Source organism: Apis florea, unplaced genomic scaffold (genome assembly GCF_048593485.1).
Source record: "Apis florea isolate Af1SG1 unplaced genomic scaffold, ASM4859348v1 contig_3158_pilon, whole genome shotgun sequence".
Classification (NCBI taxonomy): domain Eukaryota; kingdom Metazoa; phylum Arthropoda; class Insecta; order Hymenoptera; family Apidae; genus Apis; species Apis florea.
The window spans coordinates 1503440-1521222 of record NW_028256713.1 but is presented as its reverse complement, the minus strand read 5'-3'; the positions used below and the strand labels follow the sequence as shown (position 1 = coordinate 1521222).

General features: G+C 39.8%; 1 long non-coding RNA gene across 1 annotated transcript in view; it reads left to right on the top strand.

Moving 5' to 3' along the window:
• Window positions 1–17246, top strand: part of LOC116415588 (uncharacterized) — a 29948-nt gene extending 12702 nt beyond the window's left edge. The window contains exon 2 of the long non-coding RNA XR_004226214.2: window positions 17028–17246. This is a non-coding gene — a long non-coding RNA (uncharacterized LOC116415588). The remainder of the gene's footprint in view (window positions 1–17027) is intronic.
• The last annotated feature ends 537 nt before the right edge of the window (window positions 17247–17783 follow it).

Below are 17783 nucleotides of genomic sequence, written 5' to 3'. Positions count from 1 at the left end.
ATGGGACACCATTTGTCCTCGAGATGGTTTTCCACTCGTCGTCCTCTCTCTCTCTTTATCTCGCCCCGTGCACGCAGGTATTCCGTAGAAATTCGAGGGAAATTGTAGTCGACCGGCTATCGGTTCGGTATGCGACGTATGCGCGATAGTGAAAGAGAAATAATGAAACCGAGACACGGGAAGAGCTACCGTCCAAACGTACGTTCCTCTTTTTTTTTTTTTCTTTTTTCTTTCTTTCTTTCCATCGAACAATAAGCATTCCGGTTCGAGGGTACAATTAGCAAGGAATCTGAGGATCGTTGGGTAGAATTCAGACGCCACGAAGGCGAAAGGTGAAACCCCGCCGCGGCGATTGTACTCGTTGAAATCGCGAATCCCGTTAATTAAGAGGTTGAGGATTAAAAATTTCCTCTCCTCTCAGATTCTCTCTGAGTTTTTTTTTTTTTTAAAATACTTTTTTGTTATATCCTTTAACTCGTGTTAATTTTGTGTAATTATCGTAATTAACCGATTAACCACTTATATTTGATTTCAATGAAGATGGATAAACGATTTCCACCAGCCAAACTCACGTTTCGATCTGACGGAAAGGATCGTTTATTCAAGCGCATAAACAAGAAAAATGAAATTCGCGTTGATCGAAATACAAACACGGGAGATGTAAGACGGAAGAAAGGTGAAAAATTGTCACGAGCCTTTTTTTTTTCTCGAGCAAACGAGTTAACGGTGCATTCGATGTATTCCGTGGACCGGAATCTCGTAATCTCGGTCGCGTGACAATAAATCTTGTCGGCGTTATGCACGCGGATTCCTCGCTCCTCTTCTTGCTCCTCTTTCTTCGATTGCCACTTAAACACACCGGCAGTTAATTGCCAGCAAATATTTCTCGAAGCGTCAGCTGAGGGACGGAAGAAGGAAAGAGGGTTTGAACGAAAGCGAACTTTCCTTCTCCACTTTTACTCGATTCTTTCAAATTTCTAAATTATAAAATACGAAATTATCAAACGATACCAATTCCAGTCTAATTCCACAAGATGAAGATGTAAGTTTCTCTCGTGCGAATTATTTATCGAATCCACTCCAAGTCCCTTTACGATCGTTACGTCGTGGATTAAATTAAACCTATTTCTGCGATATCCAAAAAAATTTAATTCCCGATATCTCGACGAGTGGCCGTTTATCGGTGACGCCGCGTTAAAGGATCCTCGACGCGATCAAAGAAAATTGCCTCGGCTGATATCGGTTGAAAGCAACTTGTCACCGAGGGATAATCGGTCGCGATAACGCGTTTCGACAATAATCGCGTCGGCTTTTTGCCGAGGGAATAATCGTGACAGCGGCGCCACTAAAAATAAAGTCGTCAGCCGATTCTCGCCCCTCCCTGATCTTTTCCGCCTCTTCTCTCCTCCTCCTCTTCTTTCGCTCACGAGTTCGGATTCGGTTTACTTCTCTTATTGAGAATCGGCAGAAATGCAATGTTTGCTCGTAATCGACACCATTATTGTAATTTGAAGGATCATGAGCGTAAGAAATGTTTATATTTATTCGAATGAGATGATTTTCAAAGTAATTGGACTAATAATAACAAGTGGCATGGACGAAAGTGGAAGAAAGTAGGGATTAAGAGGTTTAAATCTAAGATGGATCGCGTGTGGATTCGTTATTGGTGCCATTCGTTGAGAGGCGATCGCTTTGGGAACACGCGTGACGACTCTCTTCTCGAGTAAGAAAAGTATTCGAATTTTTATAGCGGGAGAGAAAGATTGAGAAACGGTATGCTAATTCGTGGTTTGTGAACGATACTTTTGATTGACGCTGAAGGTTATGGGAATCGAAGCTTATCTTTTCTTCCTCGACTTCGTTTCAAATGATTCTTTTGCTTGGAATTAAGGCAGGTGAAAAGTTTCTCAACCTTAAGGCTTAGATTTAGATGGGCTCTCTTTCTTCCAGCAAACTTTTATTCCTTTAATTTCTTCTATTTTTCTTTCATTTTAGGTGAAAGACTTACCTTTTCTTCTTCTTTAAAGGATAGGGATTCGAATTTCTTCAATTGTGCTTTTTGGACTAGAAACTTTATCTCAAATTCTACAAAAATTCTGAATTTTTTTCTCTTATCTCGTTCTTTCGAAAAAATGATCGCACTATCGGGAAGTACTTATTCTCCCCACTCGCTCTTTTGAAGATTCACAGAAAATGTCGAAAACTTTCGGAAGAATTGATTTCAGATTCTACATCTGTTCTCGATCTTCCCTCGCCGTTCTTCTCGCCTCTTATCCTCGAGCATCTTCGTACGTGGCAACGAGCACACGCACGTTATCCAACGCTTCGAACACCCACGGTTGCGTAGGCGAGAACTGGACGAAGAATTCGAGGAAAGGAAACTCGCAACCGTGTCCGATCGGCATCGAGACATCTCTGCCTATAAAGCATCATCTTACTCGATCGATATCTTTTAATCCTTGCTTAGCTCACTTAATTATACCTCTTCGTATTCCGTGATCTTTTGAATATGATAAGTTTGAAAAATTGTGAATTTGTGGAAAATTGTATTTTCGATGAAATTTAAATGAATCCTGCCATCTTTTGAACGAGTACAAAAAATTGTGAACGAGTTCTGGTGATCTTTTGGAAAAATTGTATTCTCGATGAAGTTTAAACGGATCTTGGAAATTTTTGGAAAAAATCGATATGGATCACGGCGTGGAAATTTTCCGATGAATTTTTTCTTTTATAATCGATCTTCGTTCACTTTGCAATTGCGTGCCAATTCTTCATCAACAATGACATACTTGGATTTTCCAAGTTTGTTATTATGCAAATTTTTATATATCTACTTTGAGATTCTGTGGTTAGATACAAGATATAAGGAGATAAAAATATCGCGATGAAAATAAATTCAAAGATGAGAACTTGATCGAGTTTCTCTCTTTCTGAGTGAAAAAAAATTTTTTTTTTTTCTACGTGCTTTCCTAAAAATTACATTTTGCCTAAAGTTCTCCATGATTCATACTTTATTTACTCTGCGAAATATCGTGCGTGAATATCACGCAATAGCCTTAAGAAAAAGGAAGAGGAAAACGAAGGAACGGAAAATAGCGATGCGTATAATTACTTTTCGTTAGATAAAAAAGAAAAAATAAACTGATTCCGACAACTTTCGACAACTTTCGTTCGATATGCAATTTCACGGAAGATTATTCTCAATTAATGATCTATTAGAATGATCCTGAACACGATTACGAATAGTTGATCAATTTTCTACGAAAGAAAAATCCGATTTGAATTATCGAATTCAATCACTGATTAAACTGATTATAAATTCGTATCTTTCGATATTTCGAAAATCAAATAAACTTGTTCATTAGCAATTTTATAAAATCCTATATATCGCTCCATGTTATAACATTGTTTGCATCGTGGCCAGGATGAGCACGCGTTTAACTTTCGAGGAGAGCAAGTTTAAACATCGAAGTGAACGCACTTGATGCGCTCAAGAAGGACGTATCCAGTTTCTTAAGAAGCATCGATAGAATTATCTTATTAGACAGAAACGTTAAATTGTTTCACGCCTATCGAATATGATTCTCCATATTTGGGGAAATCTCTGAGTTTACAAATTTGTTCTTTTCGCTTATACGTAATCGAAGGATCGTAGGATGAAAGTTTGGATCGAAGTTGCGAATTTAAGTCGCGAAATGAAAATTGTCAGCAATGTGAGAAGGACGACTGAATCAAAAGAAAATTTCGAAAAGATTAATTCGAAATTAAAATCTTCGATATTGAAAAATCAAAAGAGGATGAAAAGAGAAATCTCTCTGTGTTTGGTTAATAAATTTGGCGAATACTTAAACGATGAGAGAGAGAGAGAAAGAGGGACATGGTGACAAATCGATGTTGATCCAGTGATCCTTGGACAAGACCTCCAAGCGCGTTGGATCCTCTGCACGCGATCCTTCCTTCTCTTCTTTAGCTTCCATGAAAGACGAGCACACGTAAAGGATTTAACATAAAACCCGATAAACGAGATAAACAATTTTTATCGAACACCTCCTTCCAAGAAATTTTCAAGATTAATCTTTCAACGATGGTGGCAATGTTCTTTTCTCGAACAAATTCTTCCCCCCCCCCCCTCATTAGCGTCTCTATTTATCTCTATTCGAATCGTTTTACCCCTTCGAAATATGTGTATAAAAGAAATCTATCTACGCATGACGCATGACGAAGATCACCAACGAGTCGAGAGGGAAAAAAATTTATTTATTTATACCTACAATGTATACAAAAAGGCAGGTTGTACGCGTGTCATAACATCATCATCGTGTCCGAATAACAATCACGAATGAGTCAAGCTGGCAATTTCCTCGGCACATCGATCACATCGATCGAGATTGATGGGTTTCTCTCATGTCGATAATCCGGACAAAATATAAATTCGTATACACGTTTTTATCGTAAGCAGCGCGTGTCATCGCTATAAACGCATCCGTGACCACGATTTATTCCCTCCCGTTGGAAGAAAGGAGGGTTAAGGTCGTCGAAGAAGAATGCCGCGTAATCGAAGAAATATTCACGGCTGTTATTGCGTATTGCGTCATCCTAAACACAAGCGAAATCCTCAGTGGTATCGGCTCGAATCGAGCCATTCCTCCTTCTATTTTCGCATCCTCGTGTAATTGCCGATTACCCGCGAATTCTTGCCGACAGCGATCCGGTTGATCGGTTTCCTCGCTTGGACCTCGAGAAATTTTCAATTCCTCCATCTTAGTGGCGTTTCAAATTCCACGCTGGAATTCCACACCGGAAAATTTGCCTCCGTAATTACGCGGAATGAAAATTGATCGATCCCCTTTTACGTTCCTTTCTCGCTTATCTTCTTTCGGATAATCCGAAATTATCTTCAGAATCATCCCTCGATCGAATAATTGGAATTATAAAAATTTAAGAACGATCGTAATCATCTTCAAATTTCTCTCCACATTGAAATTGGAGTTTCCCTCCACGCGGTCGCATTTTTCAACATTTTCAATCAGCAAGAAAATTAAATGAAAAATGAAAAGTACAATGATCTTCTCAAAATTCCTCAAATTTCACACGTATTATACTCTGAGGCGAAACGGACACCACTCGCATACTTTTCACGAATAAAAAAATATACGCGCGTTTATTCTTATTTATTTAAATCTTCTTTATTTTCTTTCGTGCGAAAATATGGTTAAATTATCGGAAATCTGGCGCCATAATGGTCGGTTCGAGGAGGCTCCCGCCGCGAAATCTCGTTGATAGAATCGTCGGTGAAAAGGGATTAGCCGGGCGAGACGAAAGAACAGCCGCCGGATATGCGGGTGTCGCGATAAAAAGGACGAGGCCTTGGCTTCTGGCGGCCATCCCGTCGACTTCCATCTCGTTCTTCCGATCGAAAATTGAACGAGACGCCGATCAAACGGTTAATTCTGCACAATTTTGACGCGTCACGTTGCTCGATGAATCCTGTCCACTTAACTCACTTTCGTTATTGGATTTTCAGAGGAGATTGGATAAATTATATGAAGAAATATAATTTATCGTTAGTGATTTCGTGCATTCGTTGTTTTTAAGAAGATCTGAGAAATCAAAAATTTTTTTCAACTAATACACAAATTGGAAAATTAGTTACGACTCAAATTTATTTCCGAGGAGGAAAGCATCGTACTTTCTTGTACTTTTTGTCGGTAGAATGGAGCGCGGAACGAGTTTCGAAAATTTAAAAATCGGCTTTTGACGATTGTTAAACGAGCAAGAAACTTCCGTCGAGGCACACGGCAATTTGGATTATGAATTATGTAAAATTAACTGGAACGGAGGGGACAAAGCTCGATTCGATCGCTCGGCGAGGCGATGAATCAAACAACAAGCTCATCAGGATTACGCCGCCGGGGTACATTCGCGATTAGCGTCCATTCGACGCCGTCTTAAGGCCACCTTTTCCCATGACGACTCATTGTTACGGTACTCGCCTGACTTTTTCACCCTCGAACGTGGAGAAGCGTGCATGCATGCGCCGCCTATCTGACACAAGGAAACGGGTTATTCCAGTCGGAGCTTTTGTCAGGTGAGCTTTCCAAGTCGCAGAATTTTTTTAAATGTCAAGCAACGATAATATGACAAAACGAAGTAAAAATATCAAACTTGTCGAGTATCAAGCGTCTTCTTATGCAACAATAATATCGCAAAATGAAGTAAACCATTTCAAACTTGTCGAGTATCAAGTATCTTCTTATGCAACAATAATATCACAAAACGAAGTAAAAATATCAAACTTGTCGAGTATCAAGCGTCTTCTTATGCAATAATAATATCACAAAGATTGAAACGAAGTAAAATTCACAATTTTTTATATGTATCTGATAAATCCATCCAATCAAACTCGATTCAACCTCATCGATCGCTGTCCGTCTAAAATTAGGCAATTAATTTCCATCAAACACTTTCAAATTTTTACATCATACAGATGTTAAAAGATGTTAAAACGAAGTAAAAATCTCAAATTTGTCGAGTCTTCTCGAGTAAATCATTGGCTCAACCCAATTCAAACTCGATTCAACCTCATCGATCGCTGTCCGTCTGAAATTAGCCAATTAATTTCCATCAAACACTTCCAAATCTTAAATTTTTACATCACACGGGTTGAAAGAATGTCGAAACGAAGAAAAAATCTCAAACTTTTCTACCTATCATCTCACTGTCTTCTGGCAAATCATTGGCCTCCATCCAATCAAACTCGATTCAATCTCATCGATCGCAACTGCTCTCCGTCCAAAATCGAGCAATTAATTTCCATCGAACGCTCCTCCAAACCTTAAATATCTCTACAATCTTGCCTAACAAACTACTGGCCTCATTCCCAATCAATCACTCCCTAAATCCTCTCTCCACTTCCAAATCTCAAACGTTCCCATTCCCGCCAACAAACCAATTTCCAATCCCAATCTTCAAAACGACGAATCCCTCTCCTATTCGAATTTTCACTTGCACGCTCCCAATTCGATTCGCCTATTCGCGCAAAAGCAACGACGATGCAACGAACGTAATCGTGGTGTGTATTATGCAAAGGTTTCCTGAATGCAGAATGCAGAGTGCACGGTCGGGAGGCGGGATATACCGGGAATACGATGGTCGATTACTCGAACGGGCACGAACCGTGGGCCCTTTTCCGTTGGAAGGTCGTAGGCCCACGTAGGCACACGTAGGTTCCGGGTGGACGCGGCGGCGGTGGAGGCCAGGCATTGACATTTCGGCGAGCGCCGCCGCTAATGAGACACCTTTATGCTAATCGCTCGCGTGCGCCACGCTCGCCCCGCGCCGCCTCATGAATTTTATCGGGGGCCTTCATCATCTTCTTCGCGATTGAGCCGTCACCGCGCGAGAGGGGCCCGCCTTCCGTTACCACGAACCACCGTGGCCTGGTCCAACCGGGTGAAAAATCCAACCTTTCGCTCGATCGTGCACGAGCACCACGACCCACGGCCATTTTACCGGACGCAACGCGGATCGTGAGAATTCCCGTCTCTTGTTCCAGAGAATATCGCTCATCCTGTTCGGGTAATTGGTCGGCCAATTTGTCCGAATTTGTTGCTCCCATTTTTCGATGGATGCGATTTCGATATTAAATCTCTTTCGTATTTCATAAGTCGATGCAACGCAAATAAAAATTGGATTCTTTCAAGGATTTATTCGTAGGATCTCTGTACGTTGCACGGTAAAAAGACACCCCATCGAGAGGAAAATGGCGACGCGTAAAAAGGCAGTGTTACTATCACCATAGAGGAAGAAACGTAATAGAAGAAAAGGAAGAAGAAGAAGAAGAATTTGTTGGAACGATGGTTCCTCGCGTTCGTTCGATTTTTCGAGAATGTGAATATTTCAAGTCGATTTTCAACGAATTCCCGCAAATATTCGATCCTCCCAAGGATTTACTCGTAGCATCTCGGTAAAGAGACACCCCATCGAGAGCAAAATGGTGGCGGGTCAAAAGGCAGTTTCAATATATCGTCGTAGAAGGAAACGTAGAAGAAAGAGAAGAGGAAGAATTTGTTCGAACGATGGTTCCTCCTTGTTCGATTTTTCAAGAATATAACTTCGATTTGGATATTTGGAAAAAATTAAATCTCTTCCATATTCCAACGAATTCCTGCAAACATTCGATCCTCTCAAGCATCCACTCTTACTATCATCTCTGTACGATAAAAAGACACCCCATAGAGAGCAAGACGATGATGGCGCGTGAAAAGACGGTCTCACCGTCTTATAGAAAGAAACTCGGAAGAAAAAGAAGAAGTTCCTCTCTCTCTCAAAGATCTTCTTCCCCTTTTCTGGTTCGAGGAGACAGGCGCATAAAAAACACACGCACACAAAGACACGCAAAGAAAGATAGAAAATGTTTCCATCCAAAGGTGTCCAATTGAACCATTGCGGCGAGAATTAAGGCAGAACCCTCCTCGGACGAGTAGTCCTCGAAGGCCGGGTCCTTGGCTCGTCACGAGTAACGAACGAGTCACGAACAACAGAGTCACAGAGCGAGGAAATTAATTGATGTATAGATTTTTGCACGAGCCAGCTGGAAGGCAAAGAGGAGGCGCAGAAGAGGAAGGAAGGCGGCGTGTCTGGTATGCCGCGGACACAATCGGCCCGTAACAAATGGACACGGTGGGCCTTATCCTTAGCCGGCTGTCGTAATAATAAAGCGGCGGGCGCCGCGATCGCGTTCGCGCTCGATTAGCAACGATTATGCGCTATTAAACGGCGGCAATTACGGCCGAGAACGCCGTGAGGAGGAGGGGGGACGTCCTTGCAAGGATGAAACTGGAAGAGGAGGCTCGTCTTCCAGCGGAAACTGTTCCTCGCCGAACGAATTCGTCCTTCTCTCCTCTTGATGGCTGCTGCCTCCTCTCTTTACTCGTTGCCTCTCTTACCTCTCTCTCTCTCTCTCTCTCTCTCGCCTTGGCGGAGACGTTTGTCATCGGAGACGTTGAATGCGATCTGATAAGAATTTTCTTTTCTCGGCGCGCTCGCGCGCGCGCGCTGGAATGCACCGACACGGTGTACTCTTTGTCCGGTGGACCCCCGGTTTTTAAAGGGATACGGGTTGCAGGATTTATGCCCGACGCGGGATATCGATGGCGCCTCGGCCGCAGGGGAGGAATTGGGATGGAGGATGCGGGGGAGGGACGAGAAGAGTGACTCGATAGAGCGTGGAATAAGAAATTGAGGCAAGGATCGAGTTTATTTCCACGCTCGTTTTGGACTGTTTCGAGAAGAAGGAGCTTTGAAATTGGGGAATGCAAGCATTATTCAATGACGAATCGCCAGCGAATCGGTGGCACATGCGCTCGTTAATCAACCGGTCGATCGGGCCGCTGTAACGAGCTGTCGCCTCGAAAAGGCGAAATATTCCCGGAAAGCGGGAGAGAAACGATCCAATCGAGGCGCGCAGCTGTGCTCTCATTGAATTTCATCCGCTGATGTCTCCATTTAGTTTTCATCTTATTTGGAGAGACGGCTTAATTGGGTCTCGCCTGTTGGATTTCCACCGATTCCCGATCGAGGATCTACTTCCCAAGGAGAGATCATTGAGATTCCTATATATAGTCGATCGATCGAGAAATTACGAGAAGGATCCGATCGGGAAACCACTCTCGAGATCTTTATTATCCGCGCCGTGCCCCTTTATCGCTGCTCCTCTACATTTTTGGAATCGTTTAAACGACAGCCGAGAGTTGGCGCAGTGTCACAGAATGTTTTATCGACAGTCCGATTTTTACAAATTGTAGAAAAAAAAAAGGATCGGTTCGCGTCTCTGCCTTGTCACGATCTGATTGATCGTTTCGTACGACTTCTTCTCGGTTGGAGGCTTCGATACGTCGTTTATTCACTTTGTACCATCGATGGATTAAACTAATAGAATTTAATTCGATCAAATTAGCCGCGGTTTTCCTTTCTCGTTCAAAAGTAAATTATACGATATACGATATCAACGTGTTTCACACACAAATCAGGCTCTGCTCAAAGTGGAATAAAATCACATCAATTTTCTTCATTCGCTTTTCCATTTCGTCGAAGCTACGACGAAAAACGACGATTAAAAACAAACAGAAAACGAAATCTTTTACAATCGTTAATAAAATACCAAATTTTTAACCATCATCCTCGATGGTGGGCATCGTGTTTGGGAACACGGATCTTTCGCAGCATCGGCGCGTGGTAAACGATAAAACGTCTTGGCATTTTATTGAAATCGGAATTACGAGACGTCGGAATGGCCGACGAGGCCGGGGAAAGTGACGTCATCTGCGAGGACGATAATGATCGTGGAACACGAAGCCTTGAGGCGTCCTCGTGCCTGCCCCCAACGTCTAACGATCTATCGATCCACCTTTCGTCCACGTTCTCCGCGTTTTGACGACGTGGAATCGACGAAGATCTCGCGAGGAAAATTTGACGAAGCGTCTTAGGTTTACATTTACATAGACGTTGGATGGACTTCGATTCGAGTTGGATATTTGATTGAGAAATTTTAATCTAGATTTAGAAAAATTTGGTCCGAAAAAAGATTCGATTAAGTTTCCTCTTATGAAATTATAGTAATTTAAGTTAAATGGTTGACTCGTTTTTCTTATTATTGTCGAGATCTTGGCGTCGAGTCGAAGTTAGAAATTAACCAAGTTAGTGAAAATTGTTGAGATTTCTTCTTCTTTCGAGAAGGCAAGAGGATTAATATTTTTTTCCACCAATTATTTTAAATGTTATTATAATCATTATAATACGGATTGCAATCGCTGGGAGAAGATAAGAAGAAATGTTAATAATATTAGCAGATAGATAGAGATTAACGCTAACGACGATCAAAGCATAGGAGGAATTATAGCGGTAGGCTTAATGAAAATCGGCTTAATGATGGCAAGACATTGGCAACGACGGTGATAATGGGAAGAAAAATAATAAAGAATGAAGTAGTCTCTCCCTCCTCCTTGCCTTCCCTATGTTGTACATTGGGATTGATGACAGCAATATTAATAACAGTAATTGAAGTGCGCGATGACGATGGCATGATAATGGAAACGATGGTGTTAACAGTGCCAATACTCGCGGTAATATTCATAGTAATAAAATTAAGAGAAACATTCAGAAGAAATAATGTAAGGTGTAAAATAATAATTTGCGAGAATTGTAAATTATTACACCATATTATTTCATTATTGAACGAATCGTTATATTGAAGAGAAAAAGAAAAAAAAAAAAAAGAAAAACGAACGAACGAAAGTGCAAAAAGAGAAAGAAAGAATAGTTGTCAAATCTTCTTCGAAGAGATGTTTGTGAAAAAAAAAAAAAAGAAACGAATGTTTTTCCCATTGCCTTTGTCCTTTCTTCGAGATCTCGAAGAAGTTCTTCTGTGGTAATGGTAATGGATCGCAAGAATCGTGTACGTCCTTGTAGAAAATAGAAAGATGAATTCTCTCTGACTGTAATAATCGAGCGTTGTTTAGATCATCTTGTTTCCTGACCTCTGACATTAATAATAATTTTCGTCCTCGCAACATCTCTGATACTTGTTGTTAAATATTAAATTGTTCGCGGTTCAAGCAAGTTATATTGCACCTTTCTTGATTCTTCTGTGCAGAGACAGAGAGGAAAAAAAATTATACGATTGCTCTTAAAATGGTAATTCGTTTAAAGGTTTCTTTTTTTTCTTTTTGATAAAAGGTAGCAAGATGTTTTATTTCGTTATCCTTTTTATCTTACCGAGAAGATAAAATTTATACGATTCTGTTCGAGAAATGGCTATATAATATTCTTTAATATCTCTCTTTCGAGAAGAAGAAGAAGAAGAAGAAAAAAAGGATTTTACAAAATTTGCACATCATCGTTTTTAACATTTGAACCCAATCTTCTTCGATAAGATCTTACTTCAGTTAAATTACATTACACATACAAGGATATATAAAAAAAAAAAAAAAAAAAAAAAGAAAGAAAGAAAAGAAAAAAAAAAGAATGTGTAATAAAATGGCTAATAAAATTTTTTTATCCATCTTTTACCATTTTAAGGTTACGTCTTGATTTAGACAGTTGCACGAAACACTCTCTGTACACGAAACCATATTCTTAAAACGACTGAAAACAAGGACGTAAATCAGGCATGCCTATCCACGGCCACTCATGGTTGCTATTTGCGAGGATGTTTGTTTGACAAGCCTCGTTGACAGCTTCATTCTTGTCGCGTTAAAAACGTTTGTCTTTCGCAACAAGATTATCCGGTAAATAAGTAACTTCTTCTTTCTTTCTCTTCTCGTAACCACGTAACAACGTTTCCATCCTCTTCTTTCTTGCTCGTCATATCATCGATTATGTTCACCCATTTATATAATGCGTTAATTTCTATGCTAAGTAAATATGACTTAACCAATGAAAAATGTCTAATGTTGTGAGTGGCGTCTCGTTCGAACGGAAGAAGAAGGAGGAGGGATCGATATTATAATGAGAAGCGTGATATGATACAGATCGATATCCAACTTTTTTAATCTTTCCAAATTTTTGAAAAAAAAAAAAAAAAATGAATCTTTTTTTCCGCGGATATTTCGTCGAAAGTTAAAATTTAAATTTGAATTTCGAGAATTTCGAGAATCGCAAGAATATAGAAATTTTTAAAAAATTTTAAAATCAATTTTGCTCACCTTTGTTAATTCTATCTTCGATTGATTAACGTAAGTATAATCTCTTCCATTATCCTTCGATTAATTGGTATTAAGCCGATCGATGGTTAATCGAGTATGAGTAAACCTCGAGGAATTCGTTAGGTTTCTTTCTTTCACGGATTTCAGATGTTTGATCAGGAAAACGTGGTTTTTAGCGAGTAAAATTTTTTTTTCTTTTTCTCACCAACTGCCTCACCAAGATGTATGCCTCCTTTCTTGGCTCCTTTGCGGTATCGATATCATCTTGGATCTTGATAACGCTGGCTACAAGTCGGAAGTTGTCTACGAAAGATGTGGGAATTTCGAATAATCTTTACGCGGATCGCGGAAGCTTTAAATGCTCGATCGATCGACGAGAAGGTTCGATCACCCATCTTCCTTCTCTCATGATGTTGACATTGAAACATCATTTTTAGAAATTCCTCTCTGTAAAATGTTTCCACGAAACAAGTATACGAGAGTGATCAATGAAATTTGTGTCTATTTAACGACATGATGTCTTTTTATGTCTCTAATTTTCCATTTCCTCAATTTCCAAAGGCTCCACTTTGTTCGTACGGCATATTGAGAGGGATTATTAAAAAGAAGAAAGAAAAGGAGAGAGAGAAATTTTCCTTTATCCCTACAAACTCGTTTCTTCTCGAATTTAAATTTTCTAAATTCACTCGTTATATTCACAATCTGTTGTGAAACGTTTCAAGCATAATCTCGTAATAAGATTCGATCGAGAGGATAAAATTCAATTATCCCTCTCGTACTTTATCAAATTTACCCCCCTTTTTCTTCTCAAATGAGACGTGAAACGCTAGACTGAAAAATATCAGGGCCCGTAATATCGATAGGCGATCTTTAATTACGGTAGAGAGGCATTAAACCAACACGTGCGATATCTACACACGGGACGATAGTACACCACGTTCCGTTATTGCTTCTCTATGGCCGAGAGTAAACGTCCTCATTGGGGGCGGCCCTCCTCCACCAAGAATTATCGATTATCGTCAACGTAATTCTATTTGAGCTTTACGTTCAGGGAAAAAGGCCATTACGAGATTTTCCCCCTCCCCGATTTCCCGATCGCAATTGCTTCTTTGCTATAGCAGATTGATTCCGTTATGAAAGAAAGGTAAAAATCAATATCATTGTGATAAAATTTTCTCTCCAAATGTTTCTTCCAATCTCTCACATATACACTTCTTATTAACAATCCTTAGAAATAGGATTCGAATTCAATTTCCTTCGAAAAAAAACTTTTAATAATTTAAAATTCTGAATAAAATTTCAATTTTCATTATCCTTTAAACGGGCCATTAATCGTCGACGGCATTTTGAAGACATAATCTTTTACCTCTCCTATATATCTTTTAATAAATCTCTGTACAAACGGGCAATTATTTTATCACAGCCAGCCAATGCTAATTTCCGCCGATTTTTCCTTCCCGAGAGAAAAAAAATTCCCCTCTTTTTTTTTACAGTTTAAACGCCTCAAGGTTTCGGTCGCGTTCGGTAAACAAGTGTTAACGAGCTGTCAAAGGAACAGTTAGCCAGGCATAATTAACGAGTTTTTCGCGCGAACACTCGCGAAACGTGCAGCGCACAACGCTGATTAGGCAGCGGCGCCAAGAAGACTAATTAAACGTTCGCTTACGATGCCGTTAGCCCCCAGCTCTTTATTAACCCCTTCAGTGATTAATCAGCTCACGGCTTTCGAGTTAGATTTCACCCTTCTCTTTCTCTCTCTCTCTCTCTCCCTTTCTCTCTTTTCCTTGCAAAATTCGCCTTTTTCCACCTTGTTCCATACCTCGTTCACGCTTATTTCACGGATCGATGGATACAACAAGGGGGGTTTTTTCTTTGCGCACGAAAGATAAGGTGACGCACTTGTTCGAATAATTAGTTGGAAGTGGATTCGACAATAATAGAGAGAGAATTAAATTAAAAGGTAAACGAAGTAATGATTGGCTTTCGCGATTTTGTAAAGGCGTTATTGGCTCGTGCCATTTTAAATTTCAAAAGGTTAATCGCGTCTGCTCGTGCTATTTTAAAGCCGCGTTTACATTGATCGAAATTATGATAGGACGATGAACAGGATCAATTGTTATATTAGAAATTATTTAAAACTACGTGCGAATTCAATTTAAAAATAAATGAAGTGATTGAATTTGTAGAAGAGTTTTTTTCATCGTATCAAAATAATATCAAAATTTTATTCAACAAATTTAACATATCATATCTGTTTAAAATTTAGATTATAATAATACGTTCATTTTTTTTACAATTATATTTATCCATCGTAATTTTGTAATTCCTCTCGAATTTGATATCAAACGCGCAACTCGTTGTATTGATTTATTCTATCGAGTTGTATCCGGAAAGTAATTTCGTTTTCTTTCATGATAATGAAACATCAGTCGCCATCATGAACAATCGAATTCGACAAATTCAATCTCGTAGCAATTTCTCGAGCTGTTGTTCGTTGTTATTCCTGCCTTTATTTTCCCTTCAACGTGTCGTATCTTCAACGTCGAAATTGTCGAAACGAAATTTTGAAAATCAGTTGTTCTTGCCCGAACAACATTCTTATCTTTTCGGCAATAAAATATTAAAATATTTACCGCCAACTCTCAAAATGTATAACAACACGATTTAGAATGAAGTTGGCTGGATAAACTACTTCAACTAGCGACGCCCGTGTGAAAAAGCGAAACTACTTTCCGAACAAACTTCAAGTAAGTACACTCTTACTTTCGAACGAAATAATTCTACTTAAATTAACAACAAATAATCGTTCCATTGCACGCGACACAACACTCGCAATCAATCTCCTCCTCGATTCAAATTTAATACGTTAAAAGTTTCGCAATGCAAACGCGGCTTAATCCTTTCCGGTCCCTGTCCCGTATACCGTGGCGATCCGATAAAGATCGGGAAGAAATCTCGACGTGCACGATCGGCGAACGTAAAGAGGAAGGATCGATCGGCCACGAGAGAGGCGGGAGGTCGAGTTAAATCGAGTGTCCAACGATGAGTTATCGATCGGGCCTCGATGATCGGCGACAGGTTATTGTTCCACAGCGTGGGCAGAGTCGTCGCGAGCCACGAAGGGTATCGTCTTGCGGAACGCGTCGCGCGATTTGTCATCGTTCTCTCTCTCTCTCTTTCTCTATTCCTATCTCCCCTCCCCTCCTCTGCTCCGTGGTTGGAAAAAGGGAAAACACGGGACACGGAGCACGCTCGATTAATCATCGATCGATAGCCCCGTAACCAGGGACGAAGCGAAACGTGAACTCGAGATGGAGAAAATGGGATGTCGTGTACGGGTTACGCGGCTATTGATATCGAATCTGGCTATGGTTTCGGTCACGATCTCGTGTGGAACTCGTTTCAACGATTTGGCATTCAGCTGGTGAGCTATTGTTGGACGAGTGAATGGACGTAGTTGTCGCGATTTTTCCGGGCCCCGTGTGTGCGAATGTTGTGAATGAATGACATCGTGTGGGAATCGGCGAATGATCGGATTGGAGGGAATTTGCCATTCTTTCATCATCCCTCTGCGATTCTTCAGCTAATCTTTCGGCTATGATCGAATTTTTATTATCGAAATTAACAGGTATAGGTAGGTTTTTTGTTTTGAGAAATTTTTGGATTGGAAACTTTTTTAGAATCCGATCCAAGTTTTATTTCGAGAAATTTTATTTTGGAAATAATAATTATAGGTTTCTCTTTTTTGAGAAATTTTTGTAATAAATATTGGATTAGCCTTTTTTAGCATCGAAGTTTTATTTTGGAAGCAACGAATATAGCTCGTACCGTGTATTCTTTTTTCAGAAAATCTTTAAAAATAACATCGCTTTGTATTAATCTTTCCCGATCGAAATTTTATTTTCCACGATAAATATCGTCTTTCCTGATGGAATTTTCGTTTCTGGGAAAAACAGATATTGCAAACGTTATATACACGAGTATACGGGATCACGTTTATTACCTGTTAAATTAAGACAAATCAAATTTTTTTCAGACACGCGAGAATAAATGAGCAAACACGAAATGACTTTGTTAAATAATCACAAAGAAATATGATACACGCGCTTGTACTTGTTTATTTCGTAATTAAGCGAGCGTGCAACACCGCTTCGCGTAACACGAAACGTACCTTGAATTTGCTCGCGTTATTATTATATAAAAAAACGTATCTCGTATTTGGCGCGCGTAGCCGCGAAACGTAAATTGGAGATCAAAAGTTTCGTTTTATCCACTTGTTTACGCGCCGGTGTAATTAACATTCGCGCGGTGGATTCGTTTCAGATTCGAGTTGGCGTGACAGGCGACCTGGATGAGCTTGTTAATTCTCACCACGGGTCACGAGCATCAATTCTCCAATGGCGTTAACCCGAACGAAGTTAATGAAACTCGGCGAAAGTTAATTATCGATGTCGGATGAGAGGCGAGGTTGTAACGAAAACAAGGGGAATAAATAAATCTCGAACGGTGTCACAGAGAGGTAAAAAAAAAAAAAAAGGAAAATCAAGCGAAATATTTTATAATACGAGTATAATTTTGCAAAAACATTTCTTCTTACGATACGTGAAAAATATGAAATAATCGCTAGTTAACGTAGATGGACAATTTTTCTTTTTTTTTTTTTTTCAAATTTTAAACGAAGAAAAAAATTTGTAATCCCAAAGATTAGAAATTTGAATGCAAATACGAAGTATAAGTAAAGAGGATGCACAGAAAACACTGGTTAGATATTATTCCACAATGAATAATTCATTTTATCGTCTCGCTTTTTCATTATCTCTCGTTTCAAACTTTCATCTTCGATATCACGAAGAACGTAAACTGTCCGATCAAAATTTCTCGAAAGGAAGGAAGGAAGAAGGAAGGAAATCGTAGAATCGAGGAGGTTACCTAAATCGATCGTTTCAACTTTTTCCCCTCCCCTTCGAAGGGATCTCGAGATCGAGGAGCGAGGAAGAAGAAGAGGAAACCTAACGTGGTGTTTACCAGAGACTTTTTTCACGCATTTACACGCCGCTTCCGCAATTCAACCAGGCGAAG